The 22,763-nt window shown below is 38.5% G+C and overlaps 1 protein-coding gene and 1 pseudogene across 3 annotated transcripts in view; both read left to right on the top strand.

Annotated features, from left to right (window-relative positions):
• The first annotated feature begins 12,290 nt into the window (after positions 1 to 12,290).
• Positions 12,291 to 12,641, top strand: LOC124971715 (developmental pluripotency-associated 5 protein-like; annotated as a pseudogene).
• Positions 12,642 to 22,664: 10,023 nt separating this feature from the next.
• Positions 22,665 to 22,763, top strand: part of Znf41 (zinc finger protein 41) — a 63,973-nt gene continuing 63,874 nt past the window's right edge. For all 3 annotated transcript variants that reach the window (XM_047536723.1, XM_047536720.1, XM_047536724.1), the window contains exon 1: positions 22,665 to 22,763. The gene's annotated coding sequence lies outside the window, so the exon portion shown is untranslated.

The following is a 22,763-nucleotide window of genomic DNA, read 5'->3' as shown; positions in this document are numbered from 1 at the left end:
TTCAAAATCCCATCAGACTTTTTTTGGTAGAAATTGAAGACAAGTCTTAAATTTATATAGGAAAGCAGAGGAGTGAAAATACTCAAAACAATTCTGTAAAATAAAAATTAATTTGTAAGACTTACACATACTAATTTTAATATTTCCTCTGTAGCTCCACTAATCATGACAACGTGCTATTGGCATAAGGATAAACATATGGATCTATGAAACAGAATTGAGGGGCTAGAAATAGGCCCATACACATATGGGAAACATAGTTTTAACAAAGGTGCCAAGGCATTTAGTCTTCCTACAGTGGTGCTAGAATAACTTGATATCTTTATGGGGGAAAAAAGAACTCCAATCCTTACCTGCTACCATATACACAAATTAACTCAAAATGTACCATTAACACAAAAGTATAAAAGCAAAAACTATAAACTTTTTAAAGGAAAACATAATGACCTTTGTGACACTTGGGTAAGCAAAGATTTCTTAGGACACAAAGAACACAAATCATTATAAGAAAAAAATGATATGTTGGACTTCATCAAAATAAAATACTTACCCAGACACGGTGGCACGTGCCTGTAATCCAGCAACTGGGGAGGCTGAGGTAGGAGGATTGCACATTCCAGGCCAACCTAGACAATTTAGCCAGACTTTGTTTCAAATAAAAAAATTTTTAAAAAGTCTGGTGATATAGCTCAGGAATAGAGTACTGCTGGGTTCAGTTCCCAGTACTGCAAATTCGAATGGTTAAATTTTTAAAAACCTGATAATATCAAATACGTATATCAGAGATATTGTGGGTTTGGTTGCAGATCTCTGCAATAAAGCAAATATGTCAATAAAGCAAGTCATCGGAGTTTTTTTTGTTTGTTTGTTTCACAGTGCATAAGAAAGTTAACACTATTGTAATCTATTAATTGTGTGACAGCATTATGTTAAAAATTGTATCTTAATTTAAAAATACTTTATTGCTAAAGAATGCTAACAATCATACGAATTGTTGGAAAGAAAATAATGCTAATAGACTTGCTCAATCCAGGGTTGCCACAAACCTTCAATTTGTACAAAATACAATACCCGTGAAATGCAATAAAGTGCAATACAAGGTATGTCTGTATTGGCAAGGATATGGAACACCAGGACCCCTAGACACTGCTACTGGGAATAGAAATAGAATAAATACTTTGGAAAACTGTTAAGCAATTTCTTAAATAGTTCAACAAGCACAGTACAATGTAGCAATTCTTTTTCTAGGTGTTTACCCCAAAGACTTGCTTGCATGAAAATATCCAGAGCAGCCCAAAATGGAAACAACTCAAATGTCCATCAAATGGATCAATTTCAATGTATCCATGCAATGGAATACTAAGCAACAAAAAGAAACAAACTACTGATACAAACAGAGAGATAAATCTCAAACACCTTATGCTGAAGGACAGAAACCAGGTGCAACATAACCAAATACTGTACAAAATTTTCATTCATATGAAATTCCCAACAAAAGACAAAACTATAGTGATAGCAGACTAATGGCTGCCAAAGACCAGGATTGGTTGCAAAGGGGCCCAGTAAGGTTTTCAGAATAATGGTAATGAAGTGTTTCATGGCACGATTGTGGTTGTGAACCTAGGACTATCCATGTTTACTGTCTGGAGAAAGTTTCCAGATTTGCAGAACAGGGAGGAGGAGCCCAAGTGGAGCTCAGATGACTCCTTGAGTTGAGGATGTGAAGTTGGAAAGTCTTGGAAAGGTTTGAGAAGCTGTTGCCTATGTGAGTCTGCAGCCTGGTGGTGGGTCTGGGGCCCTTGTTTGTTACTAGGGTCAAAGACAGGAAGAAGGCCTACTAGGGAAATAAACATTGATGCCAATCTCCAAAAGAAGATCGGACAGCCCCCTGTAAATAACCTGTCTTTCACTCTCAGATCTTCTGATTGTGCTTACTGGCTCACAGACCCTAAGGGGTGAATACATTGTGTTTGGTTACAGTTCTTTTACAATACTTTTTGTTTGTTAGTAAGATCCTTAAGTGTTAAGGGAATGGCTACAGCAGGCATTTTCAGATGTATCAGGACACCTGCCCATGTGGCTCAGCTTGCTCCAATCAGTGTCCTGGGCTCTCAGGATGTGAGGATCCACTCAGAATCCTGATCTGCCTGGAACTGCTCAGTGCAGTGAATATTTAGAAGGATTCCCCAGGGAGTGGGAGGAGAGGCAGAGGAAGTTTTGGCTGGCAGGTACTGGCAGGCCTGACCAGGGTCCTGGTCCCCCAGGTGTGTCTTCGCCACCTCCCACCAAACCTGGGAGGCTCCTTTCCCTACCTGTACTCGAATTAGAGAACAGGGAAACAGTCCCTCATGCCTTAGGACAACTGACCAGTGCCCAGGATTTCCACAGCACCTGGTCACCTCCCTCAAATCCTTTTGATTTTTGATTGTTCCCTCCTGCTTTTTTTAACCCTTGTGATTTTTCTAAAGCCTTGCTTCAGTCCTGGAAAGGAATTTAACTATTTTCCTTTCACTTAGAGGGGAAAGCAATGTAAGTAAGCTTTTAACATTTTTTATCCATTCAAATTCTGCCTTCAGGGATTTTTGGACCTTTTCCCCTCCCACCAGAAGAAGAAAGCAACTACAAACACAATTTTATTGTCATTAGCCCATAGGAAGTTCATTTTGGAGCAACATTTGGCCCATTTCTCTTCCCACTTGGATAAAAGAACCAAAATCAAAGTCATCATTTGAGCTGCACTCTTCTCTCCTCTTAGCCAACATGGCCAAACGCAGCCAAGGGATCTGGCACGTCAACTATCATTGCTGGGTTTATCATTTTCAAATTCCATAGGTAAGAGCCAGCATGCCTGTTTTCCCAACTACTCAGGAGGCCGAGGCAGGAAGATTACTTGAATCCAGGAGTTGAGGACAGCCTGGGCAACAGAGCTAGAACCATAGCTATGATGTATAATGGCTAAAGGATATGCAATAGAATCAGCAAAGGAAAAAGTTACAGAATCTAGAGGAATACATAAGAGGCTTCCTCAGACTGTCTCCTTTATGTGAGACAGGGTTACACTATGCTGAGGCTGGCCTTGAACTTGTGATCCTACTGCTTCAGTCTCCTAAGTCACGAGAATACTTGCATAGATCATCATACTTGGTGGTCAACGATCTAATTTTCAAGTAATTTATGAGAACATGACTTCTTGTGGGTCATTCTGGGTGAATGTTCCCAGGTATATGGTATACTCTCTCAAAGCTTTTTTCTGTCTCTGCCACAACTCAGAGAAACCACCAACATACATATTAGGCAGCTTGAATTTATCCCACAGCTGATACTGTGTACATTTTTTTCCTTCTGTATTTTAGTTGAGATAGTTTCTATAACTATGTCTTCACGTTCCCTAATCTTTTCATCTATAGCATCTAGTCTGCTATTAATACCATCCAATGCACTTTCATAGGGCCTTTAAAAAATCATCCATATCTCTACTTAATATACTTAATTTAGACTTTTGAACATGCAGAGTAGAGTTATAATGACTATTTTAATATTCCTGACTTGATTCTAAAATCTATGTCATTTCTGGACCAGTTTTGAACAATTAATTTTTATTAACTTTTCTGGTTTCTGGTTTTCCTGGTTCTTTGTATGCCAGTTTATTTTTGATTGGATATGAACCATTGTGAATTTTATCCTGCTTGGGGCTGGATATTTAGATATGCCTATAAATATCATTATGCTGTATTCTGAGACAGAGTTAATTTATCTGAAAACAGCTTGATCCCTTCAGATGTTGCTTTTGAGTTTTATTAGGCAGGGCCAGAAAAGCTTTTAGTCTAGGACTAATTTTTTTGGTCCTTGGGAATGAACCCAGAGGCCCTTTATCACTGAGCTATATCCCCAGCTCTTTTTTGTTTTTATTTTGAGACAGGGTTTAGCTGAATTGCAGTGGCTGATATTGAACTTGTGAGCCTCCTGCCTCAACTTCCTGAGTCACTAGAATTAATCTAGGAGTTAAGGGCTAATTCTGTCCCCACTACTGAGGTAAAAGACTTCTATGTATTCTCCTCAATTCCCTGTCAGTTTTGAGACTTTCTATTCTAGGTATTAGGGACAGAAACCCTTTCCAGTCAGCTGTGAAATCTCAGGATTATTCTGTGTAATCCTTTCTGGTAGTTATTTTGTCCAGCCTTGAGTTCTCACATGCATGAACTGGGGAGTACTCTACTGAAGACTCATATGGGCCCCTACACAGAGCTCTGGAGCTCTTTCCCTCTCTATGTAGCTCTCTTCTCCCTGTTGCCCAACCCTGTGAACTGCATTTACCTTTGGTCTCCTTGGACTCCCAGGTCCATCTCTTTAACTCGGGAAGCACTGGGCTCTCTCTGGGGTCCTCCTCTCCACACTGACTACCCAGAATGAGGCATTATAGGCATTATAGAACTCACTTCATCTTTTCCTCTGTTCTCAAGGATCACTGTTCTTCATTGTGATATTCAATGATATTCAGTGAATGATATTCAATGTCTTGAAGACCATTGTTTTATATACTTTATCATTTTGTGTGGGGGAGGATAAATCTGGCTCCTGTTACTTTGTCTTGGCCCAAAGCAGAAGGAAGTCTGGTACACTCTTTCAATATGTATTTTCAAATGTTTTCTGCTTTTAGTTTTAATTTTTTTAATTCCAGAAAGTTTTCTTGAATTGTAGTTTTGGGTATTTATTTCTTCCTTTAGTCCTTGACTCCTATGGTATATGAATTGAATCTTCTTTTTCTAACTTTTGATATTTCCTCCTTTTGCTCTCAAATCTTTCTTCATTCAGTTTTTTTTTTTTTTTTTTTTGTGCGTGTGGTGCTGGGAATTGAACCCAGGGCCTTGTGCATGCTAGGTAAGCACTCTATCACTAAGCCACATCCTCAGCCCTCTGCCTTCCATTTCTTAAGCCATTGTGTATTGTTTATTTGCTTTGTGTTCCTTGTAATTTAATCTTCTCTTCTGGAATGATTTTTCTTTTATTTATGAATATTTTCTGTGACATACATTTATTTCTGAAATTTCTAGAACTGTTTTTTTTTCCCAGTACTAAGAATTAAACCCAGGGACTCTTAACCAGTGAGTTACATCCCCAGCCCTTTTACTTCTTATTTGAGTTAGGGCCTTGCTATGTTGCCCAGGTTGACCTCAAAGTTGCAATTCTCCTGCCTCAGCCTCCTGAGTCACTGGGATTATAGGCAGGCATCACTGTACTAGCTAGTAGTTCTTATATTATTCTTTCATTGTCTTATATCATTTTCTTAATGTCTTGTTCAAAAGAGCTGGCTATAGTTTGGATCTGTTCTGGGAGCATGTTTCTGGCATGCTTTTGTTATCTCTAACAATGGTATTCTACCCCTTTTTCTTTCATTCTGATAGCAATATTATAATAGTAGACTTGCCCTTTGTACATTTTTATTGCTCTTCTTTATGTCAAATTAGTTTTCCTGGACTTTTGGAAGACTGGGTTCAGGGTAGCTTCTCAAATGTCAGAGCTCCCTCTTCTGTTGTTTTTGCATAGTGCTAAAAGTATTAAAGTTTATTTCTGAGCTTCCTCGGCTCTGTGCCCTTACCTGTATCTGGACATTCTCTTCTCTTGCCAAGATAATTTGAAATAATAACTGCCCCGCAAAAAATCTATGTCCTAGCCCCTACAACCTGTGAAAATTACCATATGGCAAAAGAGAACTTTCCAGTTGTGATTTGATCAAGGATTTTGGGATGAGGAGATTATCCTGAATTAGCCAGATGGGCACTAAATGCTATTACAAGTGTCTTTATGTGAGGAAGGTGGAGGAGATCCCACAAATAGAAGAACAGAAGAAAATCTGGCTACAGAGGCAGAGATTAGAGTGATGTGGTCACAAGCAAAGACACTCCAGCAGCAACCAGAAGCTAGAAGGGGCAAGCTTCTGGAGGGAACATGGCCTGACAATGTATTGATCCTGGTCCCTTAATACTGATTTTGGATTTATGGCAACAAGCTTGGGATAAAATAAATTTCTGTTGTTTTAAACCACCAATTTCATGGTTATTTGTTACAGTAGCAATAGGAAACTAATACAGAGTCTGGTACCAGAAGAAGGGTGTTGTTGTGACAAACAGCTCCAAAATGAAGGAGTGGCTTTGAAATGGGGTAACTGGACAATATGCTGGAAGAATGTTGAAAAATCTGATAAAAAAGATCTTAGCTTCCAAGACAGTAGAATGAATTAGATATAACTTCCCTATGTTCACCTATGAATACATGACCAGTGAAACTCCTCATCATGTACAACCACAAGAATGGGATCCAAATTAGAATAAGATATAGTCCATGTATGTATAATATGTCAAAATATACTCTACTGTCATGTATCTAAAAAGAACAAATAAAAAAGCTAAAAAATTTTAAAACAAAGAAAAATCCTAGATTACCTAAAATAGACTTGGTAGAAATATAGATGTTAAAGGCATTAGGGGTGAAAAATAAGAGGAAAATGGGGACTAGTGTAGAGAAAGTCTATGTTACATTCGTCAATACACATATCATCATAAGCAGAATGTGGGTATAAATATGCCTATTAAAGTTGCCACTGGTAGGGGCTCATCAGAAGGAAATGAGCCTTCAAATGTTATTGGGAACCATGTGAAAGATGAGCCTTGTTATAAAGTAATAGAAAATATAATTGTGTCCTATGGTTAGGTGGAGTAGATTTATAAGCATGAATTTGAATATTTAGTGGAGATTTCCAAGCAGTGTTGAAGTGCAGCCTGTTGTTTTCCTTGCTGCTTATAGTAAAATATGAAAGGAAAGTGATAAACTGAGGAAAGAACTGGTAAGCAGAAAGGAACCAGGACTTATTTGAGAAACTCTCAGCTTATCTAGATTGCAAAATGTGCTAAAATTAGGAGCTTTATTGTTAGGAAGGCATGCGCTAGGGAGAAGGGCAAAGTTATGACTGTGAACTCTGTTACTTATTTATTTTTGGTACTAGGGATTGAACCCTGGGATGCTTAACCACTGATCCATATCCCCAGTCCTTTTATATTTTAATTAATTAATTAATTAATTAATTAATTGTTTTTGGTACCAGGGATTGAACCCAGGGGCACTCAGCCACTGACCCACACCCTCAGATCTTTTTGAATTTTATTTAGAGATAGGGTATCACTGAGTTGCTTAAGGCCTTGCTAAATTACTGAGGCTGGCTTTGAACTCATGATCCTCCTGCCTCAGCCTCCCGAGCTGGCATGTGCCACTGCACCCAGCCTAGGAATTCTTGCTAAATTTAAAAATTTTTTTTGGAACTGGGGATTGAAGCCAGGGGTGCTTAACCACTGAGCCACATCCCCAGCCCTTTCTGTATTATATTTAGAGACAGGATCTTGCTAAATTGCTTAGGGCCTCGCTAACTTGCTAAGGCCAGCTTTGAGCTCTCAATCCTCCTGTCTCATCCTCTGGAGCTGCTGGGATTACAGGTATGTGCCACTGTGCCTGGCAACTCTTGCTAATTCTTAAGAGATTAGGCACATGATTCATGGAGTTCCTAAAGTTTCACAGTAGAAGCCAGGATAAAAGTGGGTTTAAAAAGGAAGGATCTGTAGGTATATCTCTTGCCTAAGGGTATGGATCCCTGTGACATACATAAGAGATCTTTAAGGTTTTTGAAAATATTATGGCAGCCAAAATATTGCCAGCTTGTACTGAAAAGGATAGAGGCTAGATGGAATCAAGGAAAGTTCTCATCTTTCAAAAATTCTGCAGGCAAGAAACAGGGTGATAAAGATAATAAATTTCAAACAGTGTTTCCCTTCAATAAAAGGGAGAGTGTCTAGGGCTCACGTCTTGTGTTCATAAGGTGATCCTTGAGTTACAAAGCATTATTCCCAGGCCTTGGGACCTAATGGAATCTGTCTACTAGATTTCTAAATGCCTTTCAACAATGGCCTCTTTATTTCTTTATTTTCTCCCTTTTGGGAATTTTTTTAATAACCATTTCTTAAGCCTGTTTCACCATTGCATTTTTGGAACAGATAACTTATTTTCTTGTTTCACAAGTCTATAGATGGAGAGGAATTTTGCCCTAGGTTGGCATACTCAGTCTTTGACCCATGTCTGATGTACACAATGAGGTTTGGAACTTCTGAGCTGATGGTATTTAGATAAGATTTTGGACTTGAGTTGATGCTGTAATGAGCTGACACTTTTGATAGTGTTGGAATAGGTTGAATGTATTTTGTACGTGAAATGGATGTCAATATTTAGAAACCAGAGAGTGTAGTGTGGTAGGTTGAATAAGGCTTCCCAAGATAGCTGATGTGTTAATTCCTGGCACCTGTGAAATGCTATCCTATTTGGCAAAAAAAAAAAAAAAAAAAAAAAAAAAAAAAAAAACTTTGCAGGAATGATTAAGGATTTTTTTTTGGTACTAGGGATTGAACCCAGGGGCACTTAACCATGGAGTCACATCTCCAGCCAATTTTGTGTTTTATTTTGAGACAGGGTATCGCTAAGTTGCTTAGTGCCTCACTAAAATTGCTGAGGTGGCTTTGAATTTATGATCCTGCTGCCTTAGCCTCCTGAGTTGCTGGGATTACAGGCATGTGCCACTGTGCCTGGCTAAATTAAGGATCTTAAAATGGAGACATTATCCAAATTGTCCAGATGGGCCCATCTATGGTTTGAAAGACCCTTCCAAAACTCATGTTGAAATTTAATTTCCACTATCAAAATGTTGTGAGGTGGGAACTCCAAGAGGTAATAAAATCATGGGGTCTCTTCCCTCATAAATGGATTAAAAATATTGCTGTAAAATAAGTTAGTTGTCACAGAATTGGCTGTTTTAAAAGCAAGTTCTCCCTCTCACATGCCCTTTCACCATGTGATGTGATGCCCTCCACAATCTTATGATGCAATTAACAGGACCTTGCTCAAATGCCAGAACCATGATATTGGACTGTGAGAGACAATTTTTTTCTTTATAAACTTACCCAGTCTCTGGTATTTTGTTATATCAGAGAAAACAGATGAAGACAGGCCCTGAATACAATCACAAATGTTTTTATAGGACAGAGTACAGGGAAAAGACACAAGAGAAAAATATATGATCACAGAGGCAGAAATTGGAGTTATGTAGCCACAAGCCAAGTATCCTGGCAGCGTCTGGTGGGAACAGGGTCCTGCTAACACTTGATTTTGGCCCAGCAATGCAAATTTCAGGCTTTTTGCCTCCATAACAGAAAAAAATTCTCTTGTTTTAAGCTACCAAGTTTGAGCTAATTTTTTTCTTTTATCTTCCTTCCTTTTAGGTGTAAATTAATTTGTTATAGCAGCCACAGGAAATTAATACATAAGTTCAAGAGATGTGTTATACAACATGGTGACTATCGTTTATAGCAACATATTGTGCATTTGAAAATTACTATCATCTCTCTACCTATCTGATTTCCATTCCTGTTTCTTAGCACAAAGCTCCTGAATCCCTCTGATCACAGAGAGATCAGACTGTCTTTTGTATGCTAATGGAATAATTTGTGATTGTTGATCCCTCGACAGCTTCAGAATGGGGGACAGTCACCAGAAAGAACAAGGTAAGATTAGACGGCTGGGACCAATACCCTTCCCCCATACCTCACCCTATTCATCTCTTCCATTTGGCTGTTCATCTGTATCCTTTGAAATATGGTTACTTACTCCACCGGCACAGGAACAGTCTCTTTAGTCATGCTCTAGCACAAAGAAAGTAGTCTGTGGGGAACAGAAATCCCATGCTGACTCAAACAAGAAGCAAGTCAAGCAAAATTCTATTGAATTTCTTAAGCAGGGACTCAGTCTCTTGATGTCATTGCATGTAGAGGATGTAGGGGTGGAGTTTCAGCTGTGTGCATTCTCTTCCTGATCATGCCTCTTCATGGGAGGAATGTCTGTCATCTTAGGTCTCTGTGTTGGGGTGGAATTTTTACTATGCTAATGGAGTAAAGGTAACTATATGTGTTAGCCAGCTTTTCATCACTATGATGAAAACAACTGACAAGAACAACTTAGAGGAGGAAAAGTTTATTTTGGCTCATGGTTTCAGAGGTGTAGTGCATGGTGGGCCAAGTTCATTGCTCTGGAAACAAGATGAGACAGAACATCATGGTGGAAAGGCATAGTGGAGGGAAGCTACTCACCTTATGACAGCCAGAAAGCAGAGAGAGGGAAAGGGTCTCAGGGAAGACAAATCCTTTGAGGACACAACCCCTGTGTCCCACCTCTTCCAGCCACACTCCATCTACCCACAGTTACCACCCGGCCAGTCCATTCAAACAAGATGGGCTGATTAGGTTACAGCTCTCACAATCCAATCATCTTACCTAGTTAAAATGGCTACAATTAGATGCAGGTTGGGGAGATCAAAATTTCTACAATTGGATCTTACATCCTGATTAAGGCTTAATACTATTTTTGAAAATGGACCACTGGACTTTCTACTTCTCACACAGGTTAAAAGAGAGCCTGTATGCACTGCAACCAGCAAGATCAAAAGGAATACCTAAGCCCTTTGGAGAACACATTGCTTGGTCATTTATCCTAGATGCTATATGTGAAGTTATAGGACCTGTTTGCCCAGCTGAGTTTCAGTCTTGTTTTGGTTCCATCCCTTCTTCTATGCCACTATGCCTTCCTTTTTGAATGAGCATGTTTACCCTGTCCCACTGTATAGTAGATATATGTAACTTGCTTTTGATTTTTACAGAGGCTCACGTTAAAGAGTTTATCTTGAGTCTTACAGGATACTTTGAACTTGGACATGTGGTCAAATATGGAGCTAGTAAGCTTATGGGACTCTTGCAGAGAGATTAATGTATTTTGCATTGTGAGATGGACATGAGCTTTTGTGGGCCAGAGGTGGAATGTTATGGTTCAGATATGAGGTATCCCCCCAAAGCTCCTGTTAATGCAGAAATATTCTGAGGTAAAAATGATAAGATTATGAGAGCTAAAACCTAATCCAACCACCTAGTTTGAACAGATTGGATAGTAACTGTATGTATGTGGGGTGTGGCTAGACAAGGTGGGCCATTGGGGGCATACCCTGGAAAGGTTGCTCTTCCTGTGGTCCCTCCCTCTCTTTCTCTCTCTGCTTCCTGACCCTGTCATGAGCTGATAGCTTTTTTCTGCTGGGCCCTTCCCCCATGATGTTTTTCCTAACCTTCTGGACCCAGAGCAATGGAGTCACCCATCTATGGGCCAAGACCTCTGAAACCATGAGCCCCAAATACATTTTTTCTCCTCTAAGTTGCTCTTGTTGGGTATTTTGGTCACAGTGACACAAAAGCTGAGTAAAACAGAAGGGAAAGGGGAATTAACAGAAACTTGACAGATCATCAAGTATAAAGAGACTGAATTGGAAAAAAACAACAAAATAGAAATAGGAAATAAAATACAATGGTAGGTACAAATTTGGGCATACCATTGATAAATTAAATGAATTTGGTTCTCCTATAAAAGACAGACTATGAAATTGGGTTAAAAAATAAAAGTTATACTGTTAGTGTTAGATAGTAGGTAGTAATGAGCAGTGGAATACATGGCAAGGTCAAGTGTTCTTTAAATTACTTTAGGGTCATCTTGAAACCACTTTCAAAGTGGATAAGAAAGCAGAAGCAAAGGAGCTAATGGGAGAATTTACCAAAAGAAAAGGACTAATGAGACTAACTCTTGACAGGGTCCATTGATGGTATCATAAAGCTAGGAATTATGACTATAGGTGTCTCCATTTGTCTGGGAATGAAGAGTTCTTTAGTAGTGCAGGCACACTAAGGTAACCTTTGACCAGTTATCGATCCCAGTGCCCACATTAACATAGGACTGACTTGTAGATGTAGCTCCCCTAAATAGGATGACCACCATGACAGTTTCAGAGAGGACCAACTAAGGTCAAAAACTCTACTGCCCAACATGAAGGAGTTGAACATTTGATTGTCAAAGAATACAGAAGGTGGTCCCTGGTTCTCCTGGTAACATCAAACAGTAATAAATTTGGAGACAGTATTGTCTCCTTTGTTGTTCTCTGCTTGGAGTCAACCCGCTCTCTCTTGAGAGTGCTCTCTGCTTAAGCTTCACTTTGCTTTCACTCACTTTCACTTATAATAATGTTTTCCTGCATGGCTTTTTGTGTCTGAATTTAAATTTTCTTTCATCAGAACACAAGATGTGAGGTTTGAAGTTTCAGCTCCCTGCTTTCCTGTGATATTAGGACTCACCTCCGCTGGAGAATAGTTGGTTTCCAGGGACACAAGATGGGAAAGCTCCCAGAGGGTAGAGATATCCCACCATGGGTGGAAGTTCCAAAAAACCTGAAAGACCCAGGGGTGTTACATGTCCAGACATGACTACTGGAAGCCCCGTTCAGCCCATGTGAATTTCGCATCCCTTACACTGAGCAAGTAAGCAAGGCCATCCTCTTGCTGAAGGCTCTGGAATCTTCAGATTTCACTGAAGTCATGGTTTATGGCTCCTATTTGTTTAAGCTCAGTACCAAGTAGAAGTTTCATTCCATGGCTGAGTGGCACCGCCAGCAGCAGGAGCGAGGAATGCTCACACTCGAGGAAGCCATGAATGCTCTTGAACTAGGCCCTTGGATGAAGTGAAGTCAGTTTTCAGTCAATGTGACCGGGACCAGGATATAGCGATGAGGTTGTGACCAGAGTTGGAGTGAATCTGGCTTGGTTTAAATTCTGCTGTAACTTCTACAGCCAAAGGAGTTAAGGAAAAAAACAGATATTTTGGGGTCTCTGCCTTGCTCTTAGTCCTGGTGTGAATTTCTCTTTACAAGGTTGCTAATGAAAGAATAAATTTTTAAGTAAGTAAAATAAAAACTTTAAAGATGTGTATCATATACTAGAAATATGTTGAAAATAAAGAGGCAAAACTAAACACTGTGTAAGAATATCTCAGGCAAATATATGCAAAATAAAAGCAGGGCTAATAATATGTTCAAGTTGAAATCCAAGGCTAAAAGCATTCAACAGATTAAAAAATACATACTACATCATAATAAAGTACACATTAGATGAATTAGATAAACACATAAACCTTTATGCCAACACCAGCAAAAATTCATAGAAATATAATAAAATCTTCTGATCATAATTTATAGTGGGAGAGTATACCTTTTTCAGAATATGATGCACCATGCTAATAAAACCAATTTAAAAGTAAAAAAGAATGAAAACTGACCCTGTCTTAAACTAAAAAATAAAAAGGGCTGGGTATGTTTTTCAGTGGTAAAGCGCCACTTTACCAGTGGTGTTAAACTTTTTGCATTCTTTGTATATCCTGGAAATTAATGCCCTATCCAAGGTATAGGTGGCAAAGATTTTCTCCCATTCTGTAGGCTCTCTTCACACTCTTGAATGTTCCTTTTGCTGTGAAGAAGCTTTTTAGTTTGATGCCATCCCATTTTTTGATTTTTAAAATTTTCTTTTTTGTGCTTTAGGTGTCTTCTTCAGGAAGTCAGATCCTGTGCCAATATCAATGAGTATTTTTAAAAGTTGCCTTGGCCATACCCCAGACCAGTATCAAAAGCCCTCAAGCCAGGCCTGGTGGTACATACCTGTATACCCAACTACCTGAGAGACTGAGGCAGGAGGCTTGCCTAAGCCCAGGAGTTCAGTAGTAGAGTACTTGCTGAGCATGCACAGGGACCTAGGTTCAATGCTCAGCACTGCAAAAATAAATAAATACTCAATTGCCATATATATATATCAATTACAAATCACTTTTTAACTTTATTTTATTTTTATGTGGTGCTGAGGATCGAACCTAGGACCTCCTGCCTGCCAGGTGAGCACGCTATCACTGGGCTACAACCTCAGGCCTATGAGTCATTTTTCAAAACTACCTTCCTTCTATTTTGAACTTCCTGTTACTATTCTGCTTATAATTAGACTATTCCCTTGAACATTCTGAGGTAGGAATAATTGTCATATTATGCAGTAAATGTTTTTATGTCTAAAAGTGTGTTTCTTCTGCTCTGACAGAAGAATGATATCTAGCCAGATTGTTTCACATTCTTGGATCTCAGTTCTCAATAATTTGTACATGTTTTCTTCTAATATGAGTTCTAGTGCCTTTGTAATTTCTTTGTACTGCAAATAACATGCTGTTTCTATCTGGAAGTGTTTTAAGTTTTTATCATTTCAATTCAACATCAATCCAAGTTTGGGGTAGGATGTTTGGGTTCTTCTGGGAGTCAAGGTTTGGGGGGATTTCTGTGGGGGAGGATCAATGAGTTAGGATCCAACAGAATTGGATAATCCAGGGTCTATATCTTCCATTCATATGGGGGTAGTAGGTGACAACTGGGAAGAATCCTAGAAGAGACTTAATTGAGACATACATGAGTAAGTGATTGGGACCTCTGTAGAAATTCTTGAGATTGAATAAGAATTGGAGATCTAAGTATCTAAGGTCATTAATTCAGTCCATGAGTTTATTGATTAGGGCACTAAGGAGGTGATTGATAAATTACAAGCCTGAGATCATCAAGGAATTAAAAGTCTTTGAGAGTTGGGTTTGTGGCTCAGTGGTAGAGTGCTTGCCTTGCATGTGTGAGGAACTGGGTTCAGTTCTCAGTACCACATATAAATAAATTAAAAATCCATTGACAACTAAAAAATATTTTTAAAAAGTCTTTGGGAGTCATTTTGGTATGGACCAACAGGAGTCATGGATTGGGGCCAGTGTACAGTGGTAATGTGCCCTTAGGTTCAATCCTGATTAAAAAAATTAAAATTATAACCAATAGGCTATTGATAAGAGATATAAAAAGAATTTTGCAACTTACAAGCCAACTATGTAATTTCTATTCTTATACCCTTCCAGCATTAAAAAACATTCAATTGTTTAACTTTCCTTCAGAAAAATAATTGATACATTTTAAAAAGTATGGTGTTTTAATAGTAGCTATTCAGAAGGCTGAGGCAGGAGGATTGTAAATTCAAGGCTAGCCTAGGGAATTTAAGGAGACCCTGTCTCAAAATAAAGAATAAATAGGGCTGGGGATGCAGCTCAGTAGTGGAGCACCCCTGAAAGGGGGTTTAATTCCCTCCCCTGAAAGAGGAGCTATGTGTATCCCCCAAAAGCTCATGTGTGAGACAATACAAGCAAGTTTAGAAGTGAAATGATTGGGTTATAAGAGCCTTAATCTGATCAGTATATTAATGCACTGAGGGATTAACTGTATGGTAACTATAGGCAGGTAGGGTGTGGCTAGAGAAGGTGGGACATTGGGTGCTTGACTTTGGGGTTCATATCTTGTCCCTCATGAGCAGAGCTCTTTCTGCATCCTGATTGCCATTTCCTGAGCTGCTTTCCTCCACCATATTCTTCCGTCATGATATTCTGCTTCATCTCAGGTACAGAGTAAGAGACTTGGTCACCTATGACTGAGATCTCTGAAACCTTGAGTCCCAAATAAATTTCCTCTCCTCTACATTGTTCTTGCCAAGTCTTTTGGTCACAACAATGAAAAAACTGCCTAAAACTCCCCAGTACTGCAAAAATATGAGGGGAGGGCTTTGCTAATTGACATGCTTTAACATTCAACAAAGGCAGAAAAATTAATATATTACCAAAATATCTAAACCAGTTATAAGTTAAGGAACACTTCACTGCTAGGTGCAGTGGTGCATGCCTGTAATCCAGCAGCTCAGGAGGCTAAGGCAGGAGGATCTCAAGTTCAAAGCTAGCCTCAGCAATGGCGAGGTACTAAGCAACTCCGTGAGACCCTGTCTCTAAATAAAATACAAAATAGGGCTTGGGATGTGGCTCATGATTGAGTACCCCTGAGTTCAATCCCTGGTACCCTGCCCCGAAAAAAAGGAACACTTTACTAAAATAATCAGGACTAAATGAGTCTACATTATATAAATTCTTATAGTCTGTAGAGAAAGATGGAAATTTCCCAATTTATTTTATAAAAGAATCACCTTTACATCAAAACTAAACTATATTGCCATAAAAACAATGGAGATAATCTTTCACTAATATTGAAGTCAATAAGTGGGTTAACTTGCTCTGAGCACTACCAAGTCTGTGTTTCATTGTTTCTGATTTGCCTCACTTTCCTACCTCTCACTCCCCAAATAATTAACTGATAAATCCAACTTTGTCTGAAAAACAGAATGAAGGAAAACATCCAAGACACCACCAGTCATACAACCTCCTGATTTAATCTTTCTTTAGGCTTATAGGCATGTCTGGTGATCTGTGAACAACAACAAAACCATATCAAGGGAACTGATTGCTGCAACAATTAATAACCATTCTGATACTATCTAGCTATGGCAAAATCTAGACTACCCAGAAACCACATATAAGTTTTTGCACCTGTAAGATGAAATTTGGATGACCATCCTCCACCTTCCACCTGCTGGTTTGTTGCCAATAAAGCTTTTTCTTCTCCAGTTACTCTGTCTTTCAAGTCATTAGATTCATGTGGTGGTAGGGAAACCAGACCTTTTCATTGTTAAAATATGGATGAAAAAATATAAATAAAATACCAGCAAATTGGTGGGGCTGCAAATTAGTGCAGCCACTCTGAAAAGCAGTGTGGAGACTCCTTAGAAAACTTGGAATGGAACCACCATTTGACCCAGCTATCCCACTCCTTGGCCTATAACCAAAGGACTTAAAATCAGCATATTACAGAGATACAGCCACATCAATGTTCATAGCTGCTCAGTTCACAATAGCCAGATTGTGGAACCAACCTAGATGTCCTTCAATTGATGAATGGATAAAGAAACTGTGGTATATATATACAATGGAATATCACTCAGCCATAAAGAATGATAAAATTATGGCATTTGCAGGCAAATGGATGAAACTGGAGAATATCATGCTAAGTGAGATAAGCCAATCTCAAAAAACCAAAGGACGAATGATATCGCTAATAAGTGGATGATGACACATAATGGGGGGTGGGAGGGGTTAGTGTTAGGGTTAGAGTTAGGTTTAGGGAGGGGGGCAAGAATGGAGGAAGGAAGGACTGTATAGAGGGAAAAGAGGGGTGGGAGGGGTGGGGGGGAAGGGAAAAAATAACAGAATGAATCAAACAACATTACCCTATGTAAATTTATGATTACACAAATGGTATGCCTTTACGCCATGTACAAACAGAGAAACAACATGTATCCCATTTGTTTACAATAATAAAAAAAAAGTTAAAAAAAAATACCAGCAAATTTTTGTGGTCACAATACAGATAAAAATATTATAAACAGAATACTAGCAAATCAAATCCAGATGCACCTCAAGAAAATAACATACTGTAAACATTAAAATGATTCCAGGAATGCAAGTATGTTTTAATATGTGTAAGTCAATCAACATAATTTCTTATACAAATCCTTTAGAAATACCACAGAATGCTATCAATTAACATAAAATATAAATTAACATAAATATAATTATAATTAATATAAAAAGTATAAATCAAAGAATGTAAACATTTAATTAATATAAAAAGTATAAAGTATAAAACTGAGTATTTGTATCCATGATAAAAATGGAGATAAAATAACCACAGAAGGAAACATTTAAAACTGACACCACCACTGGTACAGTTGTGCACACCTGTAAATCCCAGCTACTTGGGAGGATGAAGCAGGAGGATGACAAATTCAATGTCAGCCTGGGCAACTTGGCAAGATCCTGTCTTAAAATTCAAAAAAATTAAAAAGGGCTGGGGATGTTGCTCAGTGGTTAAGTGCCCTGGGTTTAATCCCTGGTACTAGAGAAAAATAAATAAATAAAAATAAATAAATAAATAAATAAATAAATAAATAAATAAATAAAAGGGTTGGAGATGTAGTTTAGTGGCAGAGTGCCCCTCGGTTTAATCTCCTGTACCAAAAAAAAAAATTCCAAAATTGACAATATAATCTTCCAAACATTACCAGAAAACTTCATACTAAATGGTAAAATGTTTAAATCAATTCTATTAACATGGGAAACAAAAGAGGGATGTTTTCTACCATATCTATTATTCAACATTATTTTGAATACTCTTCCTCAGCATTGTCCATACAACTTTCTTCAATGATGGAAATGTTTCATATATAGCACTATCCAATACAGTAGCCATTTGACCATATGTGGCTATTGAGCATTTGAAAAGTAGTTAGGTGACTGAGACACTGAAATAAAATATTTTGTGTGTGTGGTGCTTGGGATTGAACACAGGGTCTTGTATAGCTAAGCAAGTGCTCTACCATTGAGTTCCATCCCCAGCCCTGAATTTTTAATTTTGTTTAGCTTAAGTTTAAATAGCAATCTTAGTGGCTACTGTATTGGAGAGCCAATACTATGAAAAAAGAATAAATAATCACATCTATCTTAGTCAGCTATTTCGCTGCCATGACTAAAGGATCTGTAGTGGAGGAAAAGTTTATTTGAGGGTTCTGGGTTTCATAGGTCTTAGTCCATAGAAGGCTAGCTCCATTCCTCTGGGTTTGAGGTGAGGCTGAACATCATGGTGGAAGAATATAGCAGAGGGAAACAGCTCACATTGCCATCAGGAAGCACAGAAAGAGAGAGACTCCACTCTCCAGATACAAAATATATGCCCCAAAGCCACATCCCAATTTCAATCTCCTCCAGCCATACCCTACCACTTCAGTTACCACTCAGTTAATCCCTATCAGGGGATTAATCACTAATAGGGTTAAGACTCTCACAACCCAATCATTTCTCCTCTGAACCTTCTTGCATTATCTCACATGTGAGCTTTTGGAGGACACCTCATATCCAAACCATAACAGCATCAAGTATCAGATAAATAGAATATTATCTATATTTGATATGATTATACAATTTGAAAACCTAGAAGCTGACAATATGGCTCAGTGATAAAGTGCTTGCCTAGCTTGCACAAGATCCTGGGTTCAATCCCCAGCATCACATACACAGAAAAGACAACCTAATAAAGTATAAGAGGCTATCAGAATTGGTAGTTTGAATTGGTACTAGATAGAAGTTATAAAAATGATTCCTTTTTCCTCTATTACCAATAAGCATATGTGATCAGCAAAAATAACCCTTAACTATGATAAAAGATATTATAAATATCTAAAAATAAATTTAATCATAAAGATGATGGGTTTATACAAAAATATTGCATCATATAAAATGTAATCAAATAGAGACACTAAATGTAGATACAAAGGCTTAATATAATATAAACATTAAATCTCCTTAAACTATTATATTAAAGCAATACATTCCAATCAGAATCACAATAGTTTCACTTTGTTCTGTTTTCTTTTTGGAGGGAATTGGGGAGCAGCATTCACTTTGAAACTTAATAAAATGATTTTAAACTTCAGAGAGTTCCTAGAAAATAAATTTTCCAGAATAAAAATTCTTTAAAATGAAATAGATTTATAGAGGGATATTTCCAGATTATGATCATATTCCATTGGTCACTTCCCTTATTTGTACAACCTCCTCTCCACTGGTTTGATGTATCTCCCCCTTACCCTGAATTTTTTTTTTCCTCCCCTCCGAGGGCCTGGGGATTCGAACCCGGGTCCTTGTGCATGCTAGGCGAGCACCCTCCAACATGAGCTATTTTTCCAGCTACATACCCTGGGGTTTTTTATTATTATTTTTTAGTTGTAAGTGGACACAATACCTTTATTTTATTTTTATGTGGTGCTAAGTATCGAACTCAGGGCCTCACACATGCTAGATGAGCACAATACCACTGAGCCATAACTCTGTGTTTTAAAAACCCTCTTCTGTTTGTTTTTTTTTTTTGTTTTTTTTGTTTTTTTTTTTTTTTTTGCGGTGCTGGGGATCGAACCCAGGGCCTTGTGCTTGCAAGGCAAGCACTCTACTGATTGAGCTATCTCCCCAGCCCCTTCTGTTTGGTTTTGAAATGCTTGCAGATTTGTGGGATGGGAGTGGTCTTCCTATTGCAACAATCTATTTCTAATGAAAGTTTCTTCCTAACCAAGTCTGGATGTGTATTTATTTGACACAAAAAACAAAGCTTGATCTCGTATCTCATACTATGCAAAAGAATACACTACAACTAGATTAAAGGTTTAAGTAGAGAAAACCAAAACAATCATTGAAATAAACATTAAGACTATCTTTCTAGAACTACCTAGAACAGAGAAGGGGAACCATGGAAGATGGAATATAGAGATCATAAAAAAAAGCTTAGACATTTCTGATCAGAAACTATAGTTTTCTAATTACTTATTAAAGGGTACCTATAAATGCAAAGGACAGGAAGGGTTAGGGAAAAAATTTCACTGTAACTGACAGTGTTAATATTACCAATGTCTTCTACAAATTGATATGAGAAAGTCAAATCACCTCAAAGAAAATGGGAAAAAGGACACGAAAACTGGCAGAAGAGGAAATCTAAATGACCAACAAACAAAAAAAGATGTGCAATTGTACAAATAGTCAAAAATGCAAATTAAATTGATTATCTATTACTAGCCCTCAAAATGGCAAAAATTAAAGAAAGCATCAACATCCCATGCTGGAGGGAAATGGAAGAAAAATCTAAGCATATGTTCTAGGTTCCTTGTTTTAGTTGACTTTAAAAATCACTAATTTTGGCTGTGCATGGTGGTACACACCTGTAGTCCCAGCTACTATGGAGGTTGAGGCAGGAAAGTTGCTTGAGTCCCAGGAGTTCAAGTCCATTCTGGGCAACATAGTGAGACTCTGTCTCAAAAAGCAGGGGCAACACCATTAATTTGGAGGTCACACCAATATTTTATTAGTGCAATATTTTATTAGTCTCCCACCAGTTGTGCTGTAGATTGTTCCTTTGAAACATGGGTCATGATGATAATGTTTGCCTAAATTACTATTCATGCACTTGAGGCTGCTGTTGCCAAAAGTCCAGACTCTCCCCTTGGGTCCGTGCAGGTGTCTTATGGGTGAATAGAGCAGGGTAAAATATATGTAGCATCTCCATCTTCATATTGTGTCTGTCTCTTTTGCTACCTTAACCTTGGGTTCAGGTTGTTTCTGTTTAAATCTGCACATAGACATGTTAGTCATTTAGGCAATGATTATCTGGAACTGGCAGCACAAAATTTATGAATTTATGTATATGAAACTTTCCCTAATCTTTCTTCTCCTCCTTCTACACTGATGACATCAAGATGAGGATAATGAAGATATTTTCAAGATTTACAAGGCCATCACAACCCTGAGATTATGTGCATACGAATCATCATGTTTCACAACATTCCATTGAAGATCAACAGAGCAGTGCCTAGAAGTCTCCTGTCATCACTTTTCCTAGCCTAAACCCGCTCCTTTCTCCCTTAACTGGGGATAAAAGGAGTACCAAATTTATGCTCAGTTAAAATGGTTCTTTTTAGGATGATATTTTACCATCTTTTTGGTTTTACTGGCTTATCAAATAAGTCTTTTTCCTTGCCCCAACAACTTGCCCTCAATGTCCTCTGTTCATTGAGTTTCAAGTAAACATTTGGTAACAGTGGCACTGGGAAATGTTACAACCTTTGGGGGAAGGAATTTGGCTATATCTATTTAACAATAACAAGGTTCCTGCATTTAATAATAAAACTTCAAAATATTAGAAGCACAAATTGACACAGTGAAAACCTGGCATCAACAATGCAGTAGAATATTTTCATTTTCTTTCCCCCTTCCTCTGTAACTCATGATTAACAAACAGAAGAAAATCATCAGGAAAGATATACATATTTCATACAGGTCAACTAACAATTTTTGATCAGTAGGCACACAGAATACACTAAACCCAACAATTAGAAGATAGTGTTCTCAATCAAAATATGGAATTTTGAAAACTGGCCCAGTACTTGAGATTTTGGGCAAGTTTTATCAAATTTCAGACTCGACATCACTCAAATAGCATTCTTAGGCCACAAAGCAATTGGGTTAGAAATAACTGGCAAAAGGATTCTTACTGTTCGTTTGGGGAAACAAAATTGTGTTAGGAATCTAATATTTTCTACACCCCCTCTACATTTCTTCTCTGAAACATCAAGTCTGAGAACAGAACACAACAGATTGAGCAAGGTCAAATCACGAAAGGCATTTCCACCCTGGTGGACCAAAGTCCAGGTAAGGTGCAGCCAGCACGTGGTTCCCTTTGCTTCCTTTCTCCAGAACAAAACTCTGCTCATTTCCCCACGTTCCAGGGGACACCGCTGGCGCCCGAAATAAAAAGTACCCATTCTCCTAACCCTTTTGAGTTTCAGAGGATTTTCTCAAGTTCTGACAATAGCCTAAATAATTCTGGGATCAAAAGGAGGCGGGGAATTACAAATTAGTCCTTGAAACCGAATAATGCAAATCAAACGAGTCCAAAGGGGTACAACGAATCAAAACTTGGATGCTCATAAGAAGACTTGAGACCCTGTGTTCATGACGGTATAAGGAAATCAGAAAGGAGTTTGAAAGTGGGCTAAGATGCTCCATTACTGATGTCACCCACATCCTGTGGCTCCCTCCACTGATCCGCGGACCCTGGCGCGGAATCACAATACCCCGAGCCCAGAGAGGTTAAACTCTTGCTGCCGGTGACTTCCGCTTCCTGGCCTATGTTTGACACGTACGACCCCCCACCTCGCCCCCGCCCCGCCTCAGGCAACTGTACAGGTTCAGTGACAGCTGAGACGCCTGGCATTTCCTGCAACCTACAGGCCCCTTCCGAGGCTGGAGTCATCTTACAGAGACACCACCAG

This window comes from Sciurus carolinensis, chromosome X (genome assembly GCF_902686445.1).
Source record: "Sciurus carolinensis chromosome X, mSciCar1.2, whole genome shotgun sequence".
Classification (NCBI taxonomy): Eukaryota; Metazoa; Chordata; class Mammalia; order Rodentia; family Sciuridae; genus Sciurus; species Sciurus carolinensis.
Note: the sequence above shows the minus strand (reverse complement) of the source record. Positions and strands in the feature narration are given on the sequence as shown.